Below are 24,560 nucleotides of genomic sequence, written 5' to 3'. Positions count from 1 at the left end.
AAGAAATGACATTTTAAGCATGAGACGAGAGAGAGAAAGGCACAGAGATGGAGAGAAAGATTTAAAGCATATGAGAGAATTATAAAAATAACCCCTCATTCCACTTGAAGCAACATGGATTAGTGGAAAGAGTCCCATCTCTGCCACTCATCTGCTCTGTGTGACTTTGAGCAAGTCACTTAGCTTCTCTGTGCCTCAGTTATCTCATCTATAAAATGGGGGTTAAAACTGTGAGGCCCATGTGGGACACGGGACTGTGTCCAACCTGATTACCTTGCATCTATCCCATTGCTTTGACGTGTGATCAATATGTGATAGGTACTTAACAAATACTTTTATTATTGTTATTATTATTATTCCAGAAAACAAACAAACTGTAGGTTTGTATAAGGAAATTATAAGAACCATAGACTAATAGGATCTTTATAATATTTTCCCAATTGAGTACTTAACATATAGATAATGAAAACAACTATCTGATGATTTGACCAGTTCATCTTTTCTAGACTTTGGAAAAAACCATGCCTCTTATGTTGATTCAGGGTGGACCTGTCATCTCCCTACCTTTGACACTGTCAGTTAACCTGTATTCCTGCTTCCTGGTTCTTGTACCTGCTTGGATTAGGGAGCAAGTCAACCCTTGATACTGAAATAAATTCTTTTGGATAAATATCAGATTGATGGGCCATTATAAATACACCAGTGATGTATTCCTCTCTTGTTCCTGGTTAGAAGGCAGAGTTATAGAGCCCCATCTTACCGCTAGAGAGAACCAGAGCCCAAAGGAAATAATGTTTATAATGATATAATAATAGAATAATAATAATAATATTTGTTAAGCTCTTACTAGGTGCTAAGTGCAAGGGTGTTCTCTCAGGATTGCACCTGGAGAGTTTCCAGGACTCTATCAGTTTTGACTATGGGAGGAAGAGTTAAGCAGAGGTCCATCCATTCCGTTCCTAGTTTGGGCAGTGGCTAGCAAGTGGAAGCCATTCTGCTTTAAGTCAAAACTCACCTGTGCTGGGCAGCAGCGGAATGAGAGAGAGTCATGGGTGGAGACTCAAGTTTACTGCGCTGAAGGAGGCAATGGTAAACCACTGCCATATTTTTACCAAGAAAAATATATGGGTACACTACCAGAACGATTGCAGATGGAGGTGGGGTGTTCTGAGAGCTGTTTCTATGGTGTCGCTATGGGTCGGAGACGACTCGACAGCATAAGACATGTGCAAGGGTAGCTGCAAGATAATCAGGTTGGACACAGTATCTGTCCCACATGGGGCTCACATTCTAAGTAGGTGGGAGAATAGGTATTTAATTCCCATGTTACAGATCAGGAAATTGAATCATAGAGAAGTTAAGTGACTTGCCAACAGTCACACAGTAGGTAAGTGTGAAGAAGCAGTGTGGCTCAGTGGAAAGAGCACGGGCTTTGGAGTCAGAGTTCTTGGGTTCAAATCCCGGCTCCGCCAATTGTCAGCTGTGTGACTTTGGGCAAGTCACTTCAGTTCTCTGGGCCTCAGTTCCCTCATCTGTAAAATGGGAATGAAGACTGTGAGCCCCCCGTGGGACATGCTGATCACCTTGTAACCTCCTCAGTGCTTAGAACAGTGCTTTGCACATAGTAAGCGCTAAATAACTTCCATTATTATTATTATTATTATTATTATTATTAAGTGGTGGACCTGAGATTGGTTCCTCTGACTCCCAGATGTTCACTCTTTCAACCAGGCAAACCACTGCTTCCCTTCTGCTAGTCCTCAAATTCTGGATTGACACAGAGAGCAAAGGTCCTTAAGCGTTAAAAAAAAAATAGAACATGGAGAAACTGCCCTTATTTTAGCTGCTAGATGGCACTGAGTCAGGGAAGCAAAAACTCAAGCACCCAATATCAGCAGCTTAAAAACAGATATTCTCCATGCAGCCTTGGCCATTTCTATGATCACCTTAGGGCAAAAATGTTCTTGAGATAGTGAAATGTCCCCAGTTTCAAAATCTGAGAGTAAAATCCCAAAAAAGAATATTTTTCTTATCAGTTTTCACCAAACTCTGAAAAAATACTTTGGAACTGTTTCTGTTCCTCATTTCCTTCCAAATCAAAGTAGCTTTCTTTGAATATATATATATATATATATATATATATATATATATATATATGTGTGTGTGTATGTATGTATGTATGGAAAGATAGTAGGCAAAAATGGTGAAAAATTTTTCAACTATTTCAGTAAAAAATGAATAATTTGGCATTTCAAATATCAGCTAAAAATACACAATTTTCTAATCAGCATTGGAGAAAACGTTAAAACAGAGATGTGAATGCACAGGCTGTTCAAGAAAGTTCCAAAACATTCACTAGCTGATCATGACTTGGAGATGAATCTCAAAAAAATCTCCCTTAATTTTCTTCCACAAAATTCCAGTAAACCAAGTTCTCAAGCAGCATGCATGGCTAAGATGTCAGTGAAGAATATATATTTAGAAGAATAACTCCAGTTGAAAATGTATAGCTTTCTAAGGCTACAATCTCATATGAAATAGGTTTTGTTGGCTTTAATGTCTTTATGTCCCATGGTCCCCAGGGAATCTAGGTCCTCTGGATACAGTGGATGAAGATCTGACTCTGGCTTCTTCTGAAACTTTCCCTGAACTTTGCCCAGACATACTCTGGGGACAGGGAAGATGGGCCAATTAGTCTTTCTGGGACCCCCCAGGCAATCGGCAGTATTTACTGATCACCCACTCTGTATAGCGGGAGCAATGCATTAAGTTCCCAAGTGTTTGGGAGAATACAATATAATTCATAGGTATGATCCCAGCCTTCAAAGAATTTATCATTAATCAGTAGCATCTATTGAGCATCTATTGAGCAGCACTTGGGTGAATTCAATAGAATTGATAGACAGGATCCCTGTTCTCAAGGAATTTATAAGCCATCAATAGTAGAAAAAATGTGGTATCTGTTAGGTGCTTACTGTGTCACATACTGTACTAGATACTGGTGTAGTTTCAAGATAATCTGGTCTCTGTCACATGAGGCTCAGTTTAAGTAGGAGGGAGAACATGTCTCCAAGCCCCAGTTTACAGATGAGAGAACTGAGGCCCAGAGAAGTTAAGTTATTTGCCCCAAGGTCACCTTGCTGAAGAGTGGCGGAGTTCGGCTCAGAACCCAGGTCATCTGACTCTAGCCCCTTATTCTTTCCAATAGGTTACGCTGCTCCTCAGAACCTACCATGACCAGAGCACTGTACTAAGTGCCTGAGTGAATATTAGGGAATTAATAAATATGATTACTGCCCTCAAGAAGCTTGTAATAATAATAATGAAAACAATGGTATTTGTTGGAATTTACTATGTGACAGGCACTCTTCTAAGTCCTGGGGTGGTTACAAGCAAATTGGGTTGGACACAGTCCTTGTCCCACGTGGGGCTCTGTCTGAATCTCCATTTTACAGATGAGGTAACTGAGACACAGAGAAGTGAAGTGATTTGCCCAAGGTCACACAGCAGACAGTGGTGGAGCTGGGATTAGAACCCATGACCTTCGGACTCCCAGAACCCTGATCTACCCACTACACCATGCTGTTACTTCAATCTATAATCTACCGTTTAGCCCTCATCTTGACTGCTTGGCAGTAGCCACCGACAGGACATAAGCTGGGGAAACATTCTCTGCTTACAGAGAAAGGGCTGATTCCAGATGAAGACCAATAAAAATTTCACTATGTAGGCCTAAATCCTCCTCTGCTCTATTCCCACCCACCCATTCATTCATTCAATTATATTTATTGAGTCCTTACTGTGTGCAAAGGACTGTACTAAGTGTTTGGAAAGTACAATTCAGCAACAAATAGAGACTATCCCTGCCCTCACCGGCTCACAGTCTGAGCTCATAACCCCCAGACTGTAAGCTCCTTGTGGACAGGACACATGTCTACCAAATATGGTACGCTGTGCTCTCCCAAGCGCTTAGTACAGTGTTCTGCACAAGGTAAGCACTCAATAGATATCACTGATTGATTGCTTTATCACTGATTGATTAATTTCCCTTAACCATAGAGGGAGGAGAATACACTTAGGCACACAAGAGGATCTGTGTGGCAAATGACATTTTAGGGAGATGATATAGGAAAGACTGTGGAGTACACACTGAAGGCACGGAGAGACACTAGGACAATGAGAAGGTGATACCCCTTTCTAGACTGTGAGCCCCTTTGTTGGGTAGGGACTGTCTGTATACATTGCTAACTTGTACTTCCCAAGCGCTTAGTACAGTGCTCTGCACACAGTAAGCTCTCAACAGATATGATTGAATGAATGAATGAAAAGCAAGATGACAAGAGCTGGAGGTAGATTGCAAGAGCTGAAATTTGAATATCTGTTTCCCCCGACTGTATTGCAAGTTCCTTAAGGACAGGAATGATGTTGAGTTGAGAAAAACACCAAAGTTGTGGGCTTCTGTGACAGGGAAGGCAGTGGTGTTGTAGATAGAGATGGGAAAATTAGGAGGAGTAGTTGATTTAGAAGGGAAAAGGAGTTCATTTGAAGACATCTTTGTTTTGAGGTGCTGAAGGGACATCCAACTGGAGATGTCCTTGAGGCAAGAGAAAGAGTGGGGCTGGAGACATAGATTTGGGAGTGATATATGTGGAGGTGGTAGTTGAAGCCATGGGGAATGATTGAACTCCTTGAAGGAATGAATGTTGTAGGGAAAAAATGGTGGAAGAACAGCCAGCAAAAGAGACTGTTGAGTGGTTTGAGGCAAGCTGAGAACCAGGACAGTTCTATGTTGGTGAAACCAAGGTAACAACATTTTCAGAAGCAGGAGAGGATTAACAGTGAGAAGCAGCATGACCTAATGGGAAAAACCCGAGTCTGGAAGTCAGAGGACATGGCTCTGCCAGTTGCTTGCTGTGTGACCATGGGCAAGTCTCTTAATGTTGCTGTGTAAAATTGGGATTCAGTACCTGTTCTCCCTTCTTAGACTGTGAGTCCCATTCCCATGCTAGACAGAGACTGTGTCTGACCTAGTTAACTTGTACCTACTCCAGTACTTAGAACAGTGTTTGACACACAGTAAGCACTTAACAAATACCATTAAAAAAACAGGGTTTAAGGCTCAAAGGCTACTGTCATGTCAAGGACTGGGAATAAAAAGAGCCTATTGGACTATGCGGAGGTCACTGGTGACTTTTGAGAGTGCAATCGCAGTGGAGTGAAGGGAGAAAAACACTGTCCATAGTGGGTCAACAAGAGAGTAAGTGGAGAGGCAGGGAAGGCATTAGGTGTAGACAACCTGTGATACATTAGACAGGGATAGGAGGAAGAACATTGGGCAACAGATGGAGAGGGCAGAGGGATCCCCCAAATCACTTTACAGTATAGAAGAGGCTTTAATGCCTTGGAAGGCCAGCAGAGAGTGAGAAGAGAAGTGAGAGCAAACATTTTTAAGAAGTAAGAGGGGATTGGGTCAGAGGCACAAATAAAGGGAGTAGATCTATGGAGCAGTCAGCAAGCTATTCCTGGAGAGACAGATGAAAAGGAGGAGCCAGAGGAGGAGGAGGGAATAGTAGAGCAGTGAGGGGCCATTAGAGGAACTCTGGGAATTTCATGCCTGAGAGATTTTATTTTACCAGCAAAGTAGTTGGAGAGGTTATCAGGGGTTAGGGAGCGATGTGAGGGGGAAGCTGTGGTGTTTGAGAGGGAGTTAAAGGTTTGGAATAGTTGGTGGGGGATGAAAGTGTGGGGGTTGTTGAGGGAGCAACATACATGATACTGAGCAGAGGAATGAGCTGCATTATAACCAGCCAGATGAATTTGAAGTGGTGGAACTCAGTGATCGGCGATAGCTGGTGATAAAAGTCCTAGGATATTTATTTGGTTAAAACCACCAAGTATTTGAGAAACCATCTCTCCTTGCTTTCACTGTAGACTGATTCCCATTATCCCAGCTACAAAATCTCTCACTGTGCACATGGAAATACCAGCATGGTCTCATAGAAAGACCACGGGCCTGGGAGCCAGAGGACATGGGTTCTAATCTCAGTCCCGCCACGTCTGCTGTGCGACCTTGGAGTAAGTCACTTCACTTCTCTGTGCCTCAGTTACCTCATCTGTAAAGTGGGGATTAAGACTGTGAGCTCCATGTGGGACAGAGAGTGTGACCAACCTAATTACACTTATCCCAGTGCTCTGAACAATGGTTGGCACATTGTAAGCACTTAACAAATACCACAGTTGTTATTATCAGTACCATTGGCCATGGTGATTTGTCTGAAAATGGAAAACCAGTGTAAATTAGTAAATTTACTGGGAATCACAGGGGTCTGACTTTTCAGTTTAAGAATGTGATCAATGTCTAAATCTGACTCTTCAGTATAAGAATGTTATCAATGTCTAAAATGTCTTATGGAAGGTGTCTAAATAGCCCCAAACAAATTTTCCTGCCAGCTTTGACTGCTACTCATCTGCCTGACACTTTCTGAACTGAAAGGGAAACAGGAAATTCACAAAGGGAAGGAACAGGCCAGGCAGGAGCACTGAGAGCCCGGTGCTTGTCTGCAGTCACAGTAGAAGTGGCCTTGACCAGAATGAAGTGGTCTGCTCCAGCCCGAACATTGAAGATCCATTCCTTTCCGGGGCCCGGGTCGTCAGTGTGATCCCAACAGATGGGAACTTGGGATCCAGGAAGCTAGTCAGAGTCGTTCCCTTTCTAGAGTCTGGACATTTTTGATCATCCTCAAATTTGCCACAAATCTGCTCTCTCAACCCCCACCTCGAGACTAACTTCCTACTCCAAACTCATCGGAGTCACATTAAAATCCCTCAAGATAGCCAGAATGGATTTCATGGTGCTTGGATTCTTAACCTGAATCTTTTGGGATGGCAACTTTCCCCTGCCTCTGTGTCTTCTGACAATAGAAGTCTTCAATAGTGAGAAGCAGTGTGGCTCAGTGGAAAGAGCACGGGCTTTGGAGTCAGAGCTCATGGGTTCAAATCCCATCTCTGCCAATTGTAAGCTGTGTGACTTTGAGCAAGTCACTTAACTTCCCTGGGCCTCAGTTCCCTCTTCTGTAAAATGGGGATTAAGACTGTGAGCCCCCCCCGTGGTACAACCTGATCTCCTTGTAACCTCGCCAGCACTTAGAACAGTGCTCTGCACATAGTAAGTGCTTAATAAATGCCATCATTGTTATTACTAGAGACTGTCAATACAGAAGATAGAGTCCATTGCATTTAGAGCTTGCATAGCATCCAATTTGTTGTCATCCAGGAGCTATTAACCAATAATATACATTTCAATAAAGAAGTAGTAAAATTAATTGACAAATTAATCAGTGCTCTAGCTAATCTGGTAGTCCTACAATTGCTAGATGTGTTGAAAGCCACTATATGTTTTTTTTCTCTCAAAGGAGTAATTCATAGTCAATGAAATAATGAAAAAGTTACAAGAAACAGCATGACTTTTGGAATATTTCAGGGACTGTGATGTCAATACCCCAAAACATTCTTCCCTTTTCCTGACAAGGAGACATGGACATTGTTTGCCGTACATGTGAGTATAATGAAGATTTAATGGCATTCCTAATTTCTCTGAGTTGCTACATGTTGAAATTTAAGATAAATCACTAGTTTGATTTAAGGCAAACCATCAGTTTTGTTTTCTGTCCTGCTCAAAGAAATGTTCGAAGAATTTGTATCATGAATACCAGCAAGATCGGGCAAGTGCTGCCTGTGAAGAGTTAGGGATGGAAGAGAGGGAGGAGAGAGGGAGTGAGGAGAGGCAGGAGGTAGAAGACATAAAATTTGGTAACCACAGGCCCAGATCTTCGAGTGCTTTGGGTTGCAGGAGACTCCTTGCAGCACAGCACAGCTTGAAAAATGGGTCTCAACTGTTTCCTGACTCTCATTCATTCATTCATCCATACATTCAATTTATTGAGCACTTACTGTGTGCAGAGCATGTACTAAGAACTTGGAAAGTACAAATCAGCAACATTTAGAGACAGTTCCTACCCAACAATGGGCTCACAGTCTAGAAGGGGGAGACAGACAACAAAACAAAACAAGTAGACAGGTGTCAATACCATCAGAATAAATATAATTATAGCTATATACACATCATTAATAAAATGAATAGAGTAATAAATATGTACAAATATACACAAGATCTGTGTGGAGGGTAAGGGGGTAGGGCAGAGGGAGTGAGGGGGGATGATGGGAAGGGGAGGAGGAGGAGAGGAAAAGGGGGCCTCAGTCTGGGAAGGCAGCCTGGAGGAAGTGAGCTCTCAGTAGGGCTTTGAAGGGAGGAAAAGAGATAGTTTGGTGGATGTGTGGAGGGAGGGCGTTCCAGGCTAGAGGTAGGACGTGGGCCGGGGGTTGACTGCGGGACAGGTGAGAATGAGGCCCAGTGAGGAGGTTAGTGGCAGAGGAGCTGAGTGTGTGGGCAGGGCTGGGGAAGGAGAGAAGGGAGGTGACGTAGGAGGGGCAAAGTGATGGAGAGCTTTGAAACCGAGAGTGAGGAGTTTTTGCTTGATTCGAAGGCTGATAGGCAACCACTGGAGATTTTTGAGGAGGGGAGTGGCATGCCCAGAGTGCTTCTGCAGCAAGACAATCCGGGCATCAGAGTGAAGTACAGACTGGAGTGGTGAGAGACAGGAGGATGGGAGATCAGAGAGGAGGCCGATACAGTAATCCAGTTGGGTTAGGATGAGGGATTGAACTAGCAAGGTAGTGGTTTGGATGGAGAGGAAAGGGCGTATCTTGGCGATGTTGTGAAGGTGAGACCTGCAGGCTTTGGTGATGGATTGGATGTGTGGGGTGAATGAGAGAGCAGAGTCAAGGATGGCACCAAGTTTGCAGGCTTGTGAGACAGGAAGGATGGTAGTGCCATCCACAGTGACGGGAAAGTCAGGGAGAGGACATGATTTGGGAGGGAAGATAAGGAGCTCAGTCTTGGACATATTGAGTTTTAGATGGTAGGCAGACATCCAGATGGAGATGTACTGAAGGCAAGAGAAGATGTGAGCCTTGAGGGAGGGAGAGAGAACAGGGGTGGAGGTGTAGATTTGGGTGTCATCAGCGTAGAGATGATAGTTAAGCTGTGGGAGCAAATGAGTTCACCAAGGGAGTGAGTGTAGAAGGAGAACAGAAGGGGACCGAGAACTGACCCTTGAGGAACCCCTACAGTAAGGGGATGGGAGGGGGAGGAGGAGCCTGCTCCTCTCCCCTGTAGCCTCCATCTCTGAGCAGAAGGTAGGCTACAATATTCAGTTGTCTTTTGTATTCCAAAGAGACAGACTAATGTAATTTATTTATATTGATGTCTGGCGTCACCTTTAGAGTGAAAGCTCATTGTGGGCAGGGAATGTATCTGTTTATCATTATATTGTACTCTTCCAAGCACTTAGTACAGTGCTTTGAACGCAGTAAGTGGCTCAATAAATGCAATTGAATGAATCAATCAATGACAGTGACAACCACGGACAAGTGGGTGTGAGTGTGGCTCAAAGGATCAATATGGGATATACAGTCCTGGATACAGTGAATGCCTAAAAGGCAATCCCTTGATATGTTGTTATTCTTTATATTTGCAGAGCCTGAACTGTTTTGCTTTTGATACCTTATCTCTTATTCTTTACAAACTTTTGCTCAAAGGGGAACTCTTCTTTCCTGATAGCAATGTGCCATTTTGGCCTATCAACAATTAACTCTCAGTTCAAGCATTCAATTCATTCATTCAATCATATTTATTGAGCGCTTATTGTGTGCAGAACACTATACTAAGTGCTTGGAAAGTACAATTCAGAAATAGAGACAATCCCTGCCCACAACGGGCTTAGAGTCTAGAAGTTTTCAGCAGGTTAGCAGCACTAGCTGAAACTTTGTTTTACCATGTCCTTAGAATGCATCCTCTGCCCCCTTGCTTTCTTTCTCAAGCTCAGCTCTCACATACAGTAGCTGTTTGAGTATCCTGTGATTGCTCACACAACACTAGTGTCCCATCTATGTTACGGTGTAGACGAGAATCATCTATCCCCATCATGGATATCAGAGCAGCAAGGGATTCCAGATCTGATTTTGGACTTGAGGTTTAGTCCCTCTAAGCCTATCTCCATGTCAGGACCTGGAGGAAGCCTTAAATGAGAGTTTGTTCTTCCCTTGGTGACAACTAGCTCTATGGACATGAATTCTTGGTTCCAGAACAAGGAGGTCTCAGTTCATTGGGAAAAGGGAGAGATTCTTACTGCTAGGTCTTCTACATTGCTGAAAAAGCCATGATATAATTACAGGTATCTACATTATGACTATGCTGTTTATTCAAAATGGTGTCACTGACAGTGAAGTTTGCCTGTTGTTGTGAGGATGATTGTTATCACATTGTGCACATAAAAACACTGTTTGCTAGCTGTTTGCAGTACCTAGGGCTGCTTTCATTTGTGCTTCACTGTCTCTTGATCCCAACATAGCTTACTGTTAAAAGAACTGCTCATTTATTGATTAAAGGAAACTAGGCCAATCTGTCTGCCATAATCATCTTTTGCCATGCTTTCTGAAGGTGCAGGGTTTGAGGCTGGGTTTTACAACATCTTTAAAGCATTTCCTCCCCCCTTTGCCCTGCCTTGATGCTGATCACTCATTTCATCTCCCATTCAGCAGCTGTCTGGGCACCCTGCTGTTACCCATTGTCTTGTCATGGCTCATCCACAGTAAGCTGCATTGAGGACATCATTTTTGGTCATTAATTTTTGCATGGACCACCTACTGACAAGAGCTGGATGTTTGTAGTGGGTTCATAAATTAAATCCCGAGAGAATGCTGGATTACTTGTATCTACCCCAGTGCTTAAAACAGTGCATAACACATAGCAAATAATTAACAAATACCAAAATTGTTATCATTCTACAGCTTTCTGGGCCACCTGTTCACTCTGTGGGAGTTTCTAGTGGCTTGGTGAAAATTTATGGTGGGCTTCAGTCATTTGGGATAGAAGACTCCTTACCATTGATTTTAAAGCACTCAATCACCTTGCCGCCACCTAGGTTACCTCTCTGCTGTCCTACTACAACCCAGTCTGCTCACTTCACTCCTCTAAAGCCACCATACTTAAAGAACCTTGATCTGGTCTATATCACTGCCCACCTCTCTGCCCGTGTCCTTCCTCTGGTTTGCTACTCCCTCCCCATTCACTTCCGACAGACAATCATCATCAATCGTATTTATTGAGTGCTTACTGTGTGCAGAGCACTGTACTAAGCACTTGGGAAGTACAAGTTGGCAACAAAAAGAGACAGTCCCTACCCAATAGTGGGCTCACAGTCTAATAGTGGGCTCACAGTCTAATAGTGGGCTCACAGTCAATCATTCTCCCCACCATCAAAACCTTAAATTAAACCTTCTATATTGCTGAAAAAGCCATGATATAATTACAGGTATCTACATTATGACTATGCTGTTTATTCAAAATGGTGTCACTGACAGTGAAGGTTGCCTATGGTTGTGAGGATGATTGTTTTATTTTATTAAAAGCACATCTCCCCAAAGAGGTCTTCCCTGACAGCCCTCATTTCCTATTCTCCCACTCCCTTCTGCAACGGGAAGTAACGTGGCTCAGTGGAAAGAGCCAGGGCTTTGGAGTCAGAGTTCAGGGGTTCAAATCCCGGCTCCGCCAATTGTCAGCTGTGTGACTTTGGGCAAGTCACTTAACTTCTCTGGGCCTCAGTTACCTCATCTGTAAAATAGGGATTAAGACTGTGAGCCCCCCATGGGACAACGTGATCACCTTGTAACCTCCCCAGTGCTTAGAACAGTGCTTTGCACATAGTAAGTGCCTAATAAATGCCATTATTATTACTATTAACACCCATGCACTTGGATGTGCAACCTTCATTCACCCCTCCCTCAGCCCCACACTACTTATGTGCATCTCAGTAATTTCATTTTTACACTAATATCAGTCTCCTCCTCTAGACTGTAAAGTTTCTTGTGGACAGGGTACGTGTCTACCAACTCTATTATATCATACTTTTCCAGGCACTTGGTAAATGCTCAGCACACAGTAAGTGTTAAATAAACATGATGGATGATTGATTGACTGTTCAATTGATTAGACCCTAGGCAGATATCCCACTGTGATGTGCATATAGCTACAATTCTATTTATTCTGATGCTTTTGACACCCATGTACATGTTTGTTTTGTTGTCTGTCTCCCACTTCAAGACTGTGAGCCCATTGTTGGGTAGGGACTGTCTCTATATGTTGCTGACTTGTACTTCCCAAGTGCTTAGTACAGTGCTCTACTCCAGTGTATCTACTCCGGTGCTTAATAAGTACCATTATTAGATCTAGGCGGCAGTTCCTTCTGCAGGCTGGAAGCCCTTCCTGAGAAATCAGGGGCCGCTGATCACATTTCTGCAAGAAGCCTCTTTTCCTCCAGGCCAGCCCTGTGTGTGGATGTATTTTAAATTACCATCTAGTTATGTTGTACTACTTTACATTATTTACTTTGGCTTTGAACAGCATTTTAATTGCCTGGAAGCCCCTGGCAATTTATGGAATGTAAATTACTTTTTGATCATTGTAAAGGCCCCGATTTATTCAAAGGAAAATCCTGGCACTCCATTTTCTCACTTTCTCTGCTGGACTCCCAGCCCAATTGTTAAATCCACTGTTGGTGTTTGAATCTGGTGTATAACGACAGGGTTAGAGGGACACCCAGAGGTTATGATTATTATTATTAATATTATTATTGTTGTTGTTTTTATTAAGTGCTTACTCTATGATGAGTAATAATAATAATGGTAATGATGGTATTTGTTAAGGGCTTACTATGTGTCAGGCACTGTACTAAGCGCTGGGGTGGATACAAGCAAATTGGATTGGACACAGTCAAAGTACTGGGGTAGATATCAGGAAATCTGATTGGACACAGTCCTTGCCTCACTCACGGCTCACTGCCTGAAGGGGAGGGTGAGCCGGTATTTTATGATGAAATTTGAAATAAACTCTAATTCCCAAGACGTAGCATGGCCAGGAAATAGCACGGGCCTGGGTTCTAATCCCAGCTCACCCATTTTGCTTACTGTGTGACCATGGGCAAGTCACGCAACTTCGCTGTGTTCCTTGACACATTCCCTGCTTCCGAGCTTACAGTCTAGAGGAGTCTATATATTCATGTTGAATACTCTTCTATGTTCCAGATTAATCAATCGGTCTTATTTACTGAGCACTCTCTATGTGCAGAGCACTGTACTGAGTGTTTGGAAGAGTACACCAATACAGAGTTGTGAGATATGTTTCTTGCCCACAGTGAGTTACAGTCTAGAGGGGAAGACAGACATTAATAATACAAATAAAAAGTTATGGATCTAAATGCTGTAGGATTGAGGGATCGGGTTCAAATCCAAATGCAAGGGTGACATAGGACAGAGTGGAAGAAGATGAAATGAGGATATCTGGATTTCCACCAGGTGCACTCTGCTGCTGAACACAGGAGCAAAGGAAGTGGACTGTGAAGGTGATCCCCAGGGCTTAGAACAGTGCTTGACACATAGTAAATGCTTAACAAATATCATAATAATAGGAATAACAATAATGATAATAGTTACCATGATGTTCCAGATAGGGAAGCCAAGGCCCAGAGAGTTTAAGTGAGTTGCCCAAGGTTACCCAGTAGGCCTGAGATGGTGCTGAGACTTGAAAGTAAAAAAGGGAACATCTAGTAATAATAATAATAATGGCATTATTTAAGTGCTTACTATGGGCAAAGCACTGTTCTAAGTGCTGGGGAGGTTACAAGATGATCAGGTTGTCCCACGGGGGGCTCACAGTCTTCATCCCCATTTTACAGATGAGGTAACTGAGGCCCAGAGAAGTGAAGTGACTTGCCCAAAGCCGCACAGCTGACAGTTGGCCGAGCCGGGATTTGAACCCATGAACTCTGACTCCAAAGCCCAGGCTCTTTCCACTGAGCCACGCTGCTTCTCACACAGGAAGCAGGAGGAAGGAAGTAGGAGATATTTGGCCTAGTCTCTGTTAATTTGGGTTTGTGTGCCTGCACATAAAATGGCCCCAAATAATGAGGTTTGAGCACACAAATGATCCTGAGACCTGAGCTGATGGAGTTAATGGTGCATGACAGGACAGGACAGTGACCATTTGCTGGGAAGCGTCTTGAGGGCAGGAATTTCTGTACTCTTTCAGGCTCCTCACAAAATAGGTTCTCAGGGCACTTCTTAGCACGTAGTAAGCATTTAATAAACGTTGCAACCCAGCACATTAATCAGTCTGCTACCCCCTATTTATTTCTATCCACATTCAGCATTTATGCAGCATAGCTCAGTGGAAAAAGCACAGGCTTTGGAGTCAGAGATCATGGGTTCAAAACCTGGCTCCTTCAATTGTCAGCTGTGTGACTTTGGGCAAGTCACTTCTCTTCTCTGTGCCTCAGTTACCTCATCTCCAAAATGGGGATTAAGACTGTGAGCCCCCCATGGGACAACCTGGTCACTTTGTAACCTCCCCAGCGCTTAGAACAGGGCTTTGCACATGGTAAGCACTTAATAAATGCCATCATTATTATTATTATGAATGCCTTTTTGTACAGTCAGTGGATTTGTTCTGATTACACGACTTTTAACTATCATTATGCCTACCTCCCCTAATGGAGAGTGAGTTTCTGGTGGGTAAAAAATGTGGCTCAAAAAATACCTTTAGGAGGAGGAGGAAGAAGAAGGAAGAAAGAAGAAGAAGGAAGAAGAAGGAAGAAGAAGAAGAAAGAAGAAGAAGAAGAAGAAGAAGAAGAAGAAGAAGAAGAAGAAGAAGAAGAAGAAGAAGAAGAAGAAGAAGAATGAAGAAAGAAGAAGAAAGAAGAAGAAGAAGAAAGAAGAAGAAGAAGAAGAAGGAGGAGGAGGAGGAGGAGAAGGAGGAGGAGGAGGAGGAGAAGAAGAAGGAGAAGAAGAAGAAGGAGGAGGAGAAAGAAGAAGAAGAAGAAGAAGAAGAAGAAGAAGAAGAAGAAGAAGAAGAAGAAGAAGATGATGAAGAAGAAGAAGAAGAAGAAGAAGAAGAAGAAGAAGAAGAAGAAGAATGATTATTGGGTTCTATCTTCCAAAAGGAACCTAGGGCTCTCAAAATCTAAACCTATTCATTTTTGCCACTCTCTGAGGTAAGGATTTTCCCTGTGTGACCAACTGAGAAACGGAAGTATCAGAGGCATAGAGAATCCAAGTAACTGGCACATATCAGAAAGCAAGTTAGTGGGGTTAAGCTCCTTGTGGACCGGGAATGGGTCTACCAACTCTGTTGCACTGTACTTTTCCAAGAGCTCAGTACAGTGCTTTGTGCAAAGTATCAGCCCAATAAATACCAAATTGCACCTCAAGACTGTAAGCTTGTTGTGGGCAAGAAATTTGTCCACTGACTCTGTGATAATGCATTCTCCCAACTGCTTAGCACAGTGCTCTGGACACAGTAAACACTCAATAATTGCAATTAATTGATTAACCACTGATGAATTGATTATTAGACTTGGAAGCGAGTCCCTGAGAATTAAGTACTTAATGACTTCCTGTGACTGCCTAGAGTGACAACCTCCCAAAGTCCAAAACAACGAATGGAGAATTTGAGAAAGGAAAGGGGAGATAGATGACTTTTTTTTTTCTTTTTAAAGAAGGCTGAAATTATGTCTTTTAATAGTTAGAAGATATTTTACTAGAAACATGATTCTTGTCTTTGATGGCACTATGGAGTTGTCCAAAACTATAGAGCAGGTATTCCCAGCAGATTAGTGTCACTGATCCCACTGAGTCACATTTTCAGTGTTAAATCCTTGCATCCATCCCTCCCCAACATAAAATACCTCTTAGCTCCGATCAGTCAATCAGTCAGTCATATTTATTGAGCAAATGCTGTGTTCAGAATACCATACTAAGAGCTTCAGGGAGTGCAGTATAGCAGAGTTGGCTCAGTGGAAAGAGCATGGGCTTTGGAGTCAGAGGTCATGGGTTCAAATCCCTGCTCTGCCAATTGTCAGCTGTGTGACTTTGGGCAAGTCACTCAACTTCTCTGGGCCTCAGTTCCCTCATCTGTAAAATGGGGATGAAGACTGTGAGCCCCCCCTTGGGACAACCTGATTACCTTGTAACCTCCCCAGCGCTTAGAACAGTGCTATGCACATAGTAAACGCTTAATAAATGCTATCATTATTATTATTATAGAAACTTGCCCTGCCCACCACAAGCTTACGGTCTAATAGGGGAGTCTAGACTTCGTTGATACATTGAACAATCGTTGTATCAGGTTGGGGAAAAGTTACTCCGATAGACTGTGAGGTGGCCTCCACTATGGCCAAGCAAAACACCGACTGTAACTGCCGCTCTCCCTCTTCCTGCAACTGAGCACCCCCGCTCCCAGGGTGCTCGGTCTTTGCTGGGCCACGCGGAGAAAACTACCGTTACAGACTCTCAGAGACCGCCTCACTGGACAGCCATGCTGCTTCCTCAGGAAACTGTCATCGGCTCTCCTCCGTGCCACCTTCTCCACCCCATCCTGCCTTCCGCCACCCCGGCAGGAAAGAGAAAACCAGCCACAGCAGGAGGCCTCCGCAAAACCCTGGGAATCAATCAATCAATCAATCATATTTATTGAGCACTTACTGTGTGCAGAGCACTGTACTAAGCACTTGGGAAGTACAAGTTGGCAACATATAGAGACAGTCCCTACCCAACAGTGGGCTCACAGTCTAGAAGGGGGAGACAGAGAACAAAACCAAACGTATTAACAAAATAAAATAAATAGAATAGATATGTACAAGTAAAATAAATAGAGTAATACATATGTACAAACATATATACATATATACAGGTGCTGTCGAGAAGGGAAGGAGGTAAGATGGTGGGGATGGAGAGGGGGACGAGGGGGAGAGGAAGGAGGGGGAGGAGCTGAGGCTATGGCTGCGTCCTGAACCCTGAGCCCGAGGAGCCTGAAATTCTGCCCCTCTATCCCCAGCACCCCACTCATTTTATTTTAACTTTGTATAATTGTCAGTGATGTATTTTGTTGTTTCAACATTCCTAATGTGCCTTTCTCCAGTCCCTTCTCTCCAGTTACACTCTTAATACTACTACTAATAATTATGGTATTTGTTAAGCGCTTACTGTGTGTCAAGCACTGTTCTAAGGGCTGGGGTAAATAAAAGGTAATCAGTTTGCCTCATGAGGGGCTCACAGTCTTCATCCCCATTTTACAGATGAGGTAACTGAGGCACAGAGATGTTCATTCATTCATTGTCGTATTTATTGAGCGCTTACTGTGTGCAGAGCACTGTATTAAGCGCTTGGGAAGGACAAGTCGGCAACATATAGAGACGGTCCCTACCCAACAACGGGCTCACAGTCTAGAAGGGGGAGACAGACACCAAAACAAAACATGTAGACAGGTGTCAAACTAGTTGGAATAAATAGAATTATAGCTATATATTATAGACGTTAAGAGTCTTGCCCAAGGTCATATAGCAGGCAAGTGGAGGAGCCAGGATTAGACCTTACGTCCTCTGATTCCCAAGCCTGTGTTCTTTCCACTAAGCCATGCTGCTTCTCTTAGACTGTGGGCCCCCAGGCAGGCAGGGAGCATATCTGATTTCCACCTATGCATTCCCTCTAAGTTCTTAGTCCAGATCTCTGTACATAGTACAGAGCTTCATAAATACTATTACTACTCCTCTTGGATCTGCCTTTTCCGTGTCGGTGAGTTCTTTATAATTAATATTTATTAAGCGCTTAAATTAATATTTATTTATTAAGTTGTACTTCCCAAGTGCTTAGTACAGTGCTCTGCACACAGTAGGTGCTCAATAAATACGATTGATGATGATTAAGCGCTTACTATGTGCCAGCCACTGTATTAAGCATTTGGGTGGATGCAAACAAATCCCTGTCCCATGTGAGGCTCCCAGTCTCCGTCCCTATTTTACAGATCAATCAATCAATCAATCAATCGTATTTATTGAGCATTTACTGTGTGCAGAGCACTGTACTAAGCGCTTGGGAAGTACAAGTTGGCAACATATAGAGACAGTCCCTACCCAACAGTGGGCTCACAGTCTAAAAGGGGTAGACATAATTGAGGCACAGAGAAGTTAAATGATCTGCTCAAGGTCACACAGCAGACAAGTGGCAGAGCCAGAAATAGAACCCATGACTCCTGGGCCCATGTTCTAATGATAATAATGATGGTATTTGTTAAGGGTTTACTATGTGCCAAGCACTGTTCTAAGCACTGGGGTAGATACAAGGTAATCAGGTTGTTCCATATGGGGCTCAAAGTCTCTGCCACTTGTCAGCTGTATGACTTTGGGCAAGTCACTTCACTTCTCTGTGCCTCAGTTGCCTCATCTGTAAAATGGGGATTAAGACTGTGAGCCCCCGTGGGACAACTTGATCACTTTATAACCTCCCCAGTGCTTAGAACAGTGCTTTGCATATAGTAAGTGCTTAATAAATGCCATCATTATTATTATTATTATTATTATTATTATTATTATTATTATTATTATTATTATTTTCCAGATGAGGGAACTGAGGCCCAGAGAAGTGAAGTGACTTACCCAAAGTCACACAGCTGACAAGTGGCAGAGCCAGAATTCGAATCCATGACCTCTGACTCCCAAACCCAAGCTCTTTCCACTTAGCCACACTGCTAGAGCCACTATGTCATTGAAATGAACCAACTGGAAGGAAATTCTGGCTTGCAATATAAGAAGATATTTTTGCACTGAAGATCCGCACGCAGAAACGTCTACTCTATGGGCCCAGTTCCGTTTCCATTCATTCATTCATTCATTCAATCGTATTTATTGAGCGCTCCTGTGTGCAGAGCACTGTACTAAGTGCTTGGGAAGTACAATTCAGAAACAGATAGAGACAATACCTACCCAACAACGGACTCACAGTCAAGAAGCGGGAGATGGACAACGAAACAAGACAAGTAGACAGGCATCAATACCATCAAAATAGATAAATAGAATTATAGATTCATACACATCCTTAATAAAATAAATAGAATAATAAATATGTACAAATATACACAAGTGCTGTGGAGTGGGGAAGAGGGTAGAGCGGAGAGGGAGGGAGTCAGGGCCATGGGGAGGGGTGGAGAAGCAGAGGAAAAAGGGGGCTCGGTCTGGGAAGGCCTCCGGGAGGAGGTGGGCTCTCAATAGGGCTTTGAAGGGGGGAAGAGAACTAGTTTGGTGGATATGAGGAGGGAGGGCATTCCAGGCCAATTTGAGGACGTGGGTCAGGGGTTGAGTTCCACTCAAGCTAGGGTGGACTGAGTATGCAGTCATTATATTGTATTGTTTGATGATTTGCAGTGAGCATGACACTCTTGGGTAGAGTTTCAGTCACGGCAAAACCACGTTGATTAATGCCCAGTGTAAAATTTAATCTTTGCAAGTTCAGGCCACAAAAGGTACTTTCCCTCTGAAAACCCCTATCAAAAACTGATGTCTTATGCCCTGTAGACCCAATCTACACCAGGATGATGTAGCGTACCTCAATGGTGAAATTGGACGCTGACACAATAGGCAATTTCTGTTGATGGGGGCCCACTCCATGGCGATGTTGCACCCCGCCAAGCCCGCTGCCCCGGATTTGCTCATCCCGCCTCTCTGACCAAAACTGGGAGTTTTTTGGGATTGATAAACCCCAGATGATGGCTTTCTGTTGCTTACTACCCTGCCAGTCTCTCCATCCCCCTGAAATCCTTGCCCACCTTCTTCCAACCACACTCATGACACCTCACTGGCACCCCTGCTCCCGAATGAATGCCATCTCTGGGCCTCTGTACCATGAGTGGTCATCATGTTTCAGTCTCTCTAGATGGCCACCCTTGAGGACAAAGCATCTCCAGACAGAGTGGGGCATTCACAGGTAGGTGGCCCTGAGAGCTCACTCGCAGTATTTCACATTTTCTGCTAACGCAATACATCGGGAAGCCGAAAACTAAACAATATTATTAATGGTGACAGAAAGCTTTTAGCCAAGCTCCCCTATACAATGATGGATCTTGTTTATCATATTTTACTTGTTGCTTTAAACTTTCCTTGTCAGAATGAATCATTTCTATAGGGGGAAAGGGACTAGATTACGGACAACGTGATTTGTCTAATAGCAAGCAATCCTCATCAGAAGACATTGGGAGAAGGAAGCAAAAACAACTGCCAGGTTAGATCATTGTTGAAAATCACCTTATTTGCCAAGAACTGTCATGGCCACACCTGGTTCCTAAAGGGCCTCATACAATATGCAAGCTAGATGCTTCTCTTCTGGTACCTGGGGAGTAACATTTCAGCTTTGAATCCTGATGTCGGGAGGGTGGATAATGAAGATTAATTCACCTCTCTTTCAGTTGTGGAAACCAGTTCAAATGCAAGACATGTTCCAGGTGCCCAGAAGTCATCCTGCAATTTTTTTTAATGGTATTTGTTAAACACTGTTATAAGCACTGGGGTTGAGTCAGGTTAATTAGGTAGGGCACAGTCTCTGTCCTGCTCACAGTCTAAGTAGGAGAGAGAACAGATGTCCCCACTTTAGGGTTGGGGAAATTGAGGCACAGAGAAGTTACGTGACTTGCCTAAGGTCTTTCAGCAAGGAACTGGTACAGGGATTAGGCTCCAGATCCTTCTGACTCCAGGCCTGTGTTCTACCCCCGAGTCCACACTGCTTTCTTGCGCTTGGTCCTCTCCATGACAACCCTCTAACACTTCCACAGTCCTCAATGAATTTACACGCTTTAGGCAGGAAAATGCCAGAGCTACAAATAATTTCACTGTTGGTTGCAATAATGAGGTGTTATCAATGATTACATTTGGAATCATATATAACGGCTCCACTCTGATTATCAGTGGAAGAGAATCTCTTCTTTATTCCTCCTCCTCCTCCTCATCATCGATGGTATTTACTGAGTGCTAATCCCGTGCAGAGCACTGTACGAAGAGCTTGGGAGAGTACAATATGACAGAGTTGGTGGACGTGGTTCCTGCCCACAGTGAGCTATAAATGTGTTTTTATGCTTCTAAGGGCAGTGTGCACACTTGGGGGTGTTCGTTGCACACCAACTGATGATGAAATTGTGAAACATAGTCATTCCCCTTAGCAGCAAAGCTTGCTCACCATAGCACAGCTATGCTGGATTGGACACGTGTAGTCCATCACTAACAGTGGGATATCCAAACGACTATCACATGGAAGAAGCATGGCCTAAATGGCAAGAACACAGGCTTGGGAATCAGAGGATGTGGGTTCTAACCCCAGCTCTGCCACTTGTCTGCTTTGTGACCTTAGGCAAGTCACTTCACCTCTCCGTACCTCAGTGACCTCATCTGGAAAATGGGGATTAAGACTGTGAGCCCCATGTGGGACAGGGACCACATCCAACCTGATTTCCTTGTATCTACCCCAGTGCTTGGAACAGTACTGGTCACGAAGTAAGTGCTTAATAAATACCACAATAGCTATTACTATTATTCAGATTTGGGAAACTAAAAGCAAGGAGGATAGAGGACCTGGCAAAACTAAGCCTCAGAAAATTCTGCACCCCAACTGTCAACTGTGAGTCTGTTGCTGAGAACAGACTTGTGTGGCAGATTGCCATCAAAAAGGGAGTGGATGTCTTTGGTGATTATAATCATTCATTCATTCAATTGTATTTATTGAGTTCTTACTGTGTGCAGAGCACTGTACTAAGTGCTTGGGAAGTACAAACTGGCAACATATAGAAATGGTCCCTACCCAACAATGGGCTCTGTCTGCTGTGTGACCTTGGGCAAATTGCTTCACTTCTCTGCACCTCAGGTACCTCATCTCTACTTCCTACAAATCCTCAGGAATTGAGGAAGTAATGTTTGGTAAATAGAGCGAGCCCGCTGTTGGGACCATCTCTATATGTTGCCAACTTGTACTTCCCAAGCACTTAGTACAGTGTTCTGCACACAGTAAGTGCTCAATAAATGCGATTGAATGAATGAATAGAGCAAGTGGGCTTTGAGCAAAGGAGTTATCAGAACTCAGCTGAAGTTTGGAAACTCAAGGCACTGGGTTTGTACAAATGACTTGCTTTGAACTTGTATAAAGTCCCTGCTGATTTCACAAAAGCACAATTTAGCGGGATGCTATGAAAGATAACAGATTAATAACGAACTAACATCATCATCATCATCAATCACATTTATTGAGCACTTACTATGTGCAGAGCACTGTACTAAGCGCTTGGGAAGTACAAATTGGCAACATATAGAGACAGTCCCTACCCAACAGTGGGCTCACAGTCTAAAAGGGGGAGACAGAGAACAAAACCAAACATACCAACAAAATAAAATAAATAGGATAGATATGTACAAGTAAAATAAATAAATAAATAGAGTAATAAATATGTACAACCATATATACATATATACAGGTGCTGTGGGGAAGGGAAGGAGGTAGAATGGGGGGATGGAGAGGGGGAAGAGGGGGAGAGGAAGGAAAGGGCTCAGTCTGGGAAGGCCTCCTGGAGGAGGTGAGCTCTCAGCAGGGCCTTGAAGGGAGGAAGAGAGCTAGCTTGGCAGATGGGCAGAGGGAGGGCATTCCAGGCCCGGGGGATGACATGGGCTGGGGGTCGATGGCGGGACAGGTGAGAACGAGGTACGGTGAGGAGATTAGCGGCGGAGGAGCGGAGGGTGCGGGCTGGGCAGTAGAAGGAGAGAAGGGAGGTGAGGTAGGAGGGGACGAGGTGATGGAGAGCCTTGAAGCCCAGGGTGAGGAGTTCCTGCCTGATGCGCAGATTGATTGGTAGCCATTGGAGGTTTTTGAGGAGGGGAGTAATATGCCCAGAGCGCTTCTGGACAAAGATAATCCGGGCAGCAGCATGAAGTATGGATTGAAGTGGAGAGAGACACGAGGATGGGAGATCAGAGAGAAGGCTGGTGCAGTAGTCCAGACGGGGTAGGATGAGAGCTTGAATGAGCAGGGTAGCAGTTTGGATGGAGAGGAACATGTGTGTCAAGCCCTGATAGCTGTACAAATAGTTCATATTGTAAACTGATTATGGGCAGGGAACTTGTCTGCCAACTCTGTTTCATTGCACTTTCCCAGGTGTTTACTACAGTGCTCTACACATAGTAAGTACTCAATAAATCATCATCATCATCAATCGTATTTATTGAGCACTTACTGTGTGCAGAGCACTGTACTAAGCACTTGGGAAGTACAAATTGGCAACATATAGAGACAGTCCCTACCCAACAGTGGGCTCACAGTCTAAATACCATTGATGATGCTATTAATAGTACTATTACTCCAACACTTTGCTTACAAAATTATCTCATGATATAGCTCACAGTCAGGAAGGATTTTTAGTTTTATTAGCAAGCCAGTTTTCCCTTTCTTAATTTCATCTTATTACTCCTAAGAGTTACTGTAATGATGCCACTGATAATGATGATGATTCATCTGTATTACACTAATCATTGTGGTATATGAGTACAGCTAGGTATCTAATTAGAGACCACATTAAATATTTCTCTTTCTGCCTTAGTGTTTACACCTCTCAACTATTTGTAGATCACTATGCTGTCTCTTTTTAGATGTCATTTAGGCAAGCTATTCGTGTTAAGCTCATTTAATCTTCCTTTGTAAATCAATTTTTCCATTACTTTAAACATTTTTTTTTCCTTGAGCTTCTTTATCTATTGGTTTCTGGAACTGGAAGGGCCATAAATAGCTGAAATATTAATGCCCCAAATCCAGTTGTCCAGGTGCAGTCTAAGTTAAGTTTAAAGAGACTATTACTTCTGTTTCTGTGACATGAAACCTCTCTGTTCACTGAATAAAATAGCACTCATTGCTTAGGTGTTGGATTTTTGTACATTCATCTGTCATGAGCTGATTTTTATCACCCCCTGGCATTAATGCTTTCTAAGTCTCGCCCTCCCACTGAATAACCATGTTTCTAATTAGCCTTTCCCTCTTAGGTTAGATGGCATTTTGCAAAGTCTCACCTTAATCTTTAATTTGCTTTGTATGCTTTGCGATGGCATAGCAGATAGAGCATGGGGCTGGGAGTCATAAGGTTGTGGGTTCTAATCCCAGCTCCACCACTTGTCTGCTGTGTGAACTTGGATAAGTCATTTCATTTCTCTGGGCCTCAGTTACCTCATCTGTAAAATACAGAATGAGACTGTGAGCCCCATTTGGGACAGGGACTGTGTCCGATGCGATTTGCTTATATCCACTCCAGGGCCTAATATAGTGGCTGGCAAACAGTAAGTGCACAGCAAATAGCACAATCATAATTATTATTACTATTATTAATACTAATATTAATACTTTCTACTTCCTCATCCTCCCCAGTGCTTGCACCACCTTTGGAGTTAGAAGTCTTTTCACTGCTCTGCCCATTAAGATTATTACTAAAAGTTCAAGTAAGGCCATATTCAATGACGACTGCTCAAACCCACAAAATGAGCTTCACCCCATCCAAGTTTTTTTTAATTCCAATTTTTTTTCCAATTTGCAAATATCTAAGT

At 43.3% G+C, this 24,560-nt stretch overlaps 1 non-coding gene across 1 annotated transcript; it reads left to right on the top strand.

The window, feature by feature from the left end:
* Window positions 1-867: 867 nt before the first annotated feature.
* On the top strand, window positions 868-1,005 carry LOC119920103. The gene has a single exon (XR_005447868.1). It is a non-coding gene; the product is annotated as a small nucleolar RNA SNORA7 (small nucleolar RNA).
* Window positions 1,006-24,560: the final 23,555 nt, after the last annotated feature.

This window comes from Tachyglossus aculeatus, chromosome X1 (assembly GCF_015852505.1).
Source record: "Tachyglossus aculeatus isolate mTacAcu1 chromosome X1, mTacAcu1.pri, whole genome shotgun sequence".
NCBI classification, from domain to species: domain Eukaryota; kingdom Metazoa; phylum Chordata; class Mammalia; order Monotremata; family Tachyglossidae; genus Tachyglossus; species Tachyglossus aculeatus.
This window is presented reverse-complemented; position numbering and strand designations above follow the sequence as displayed.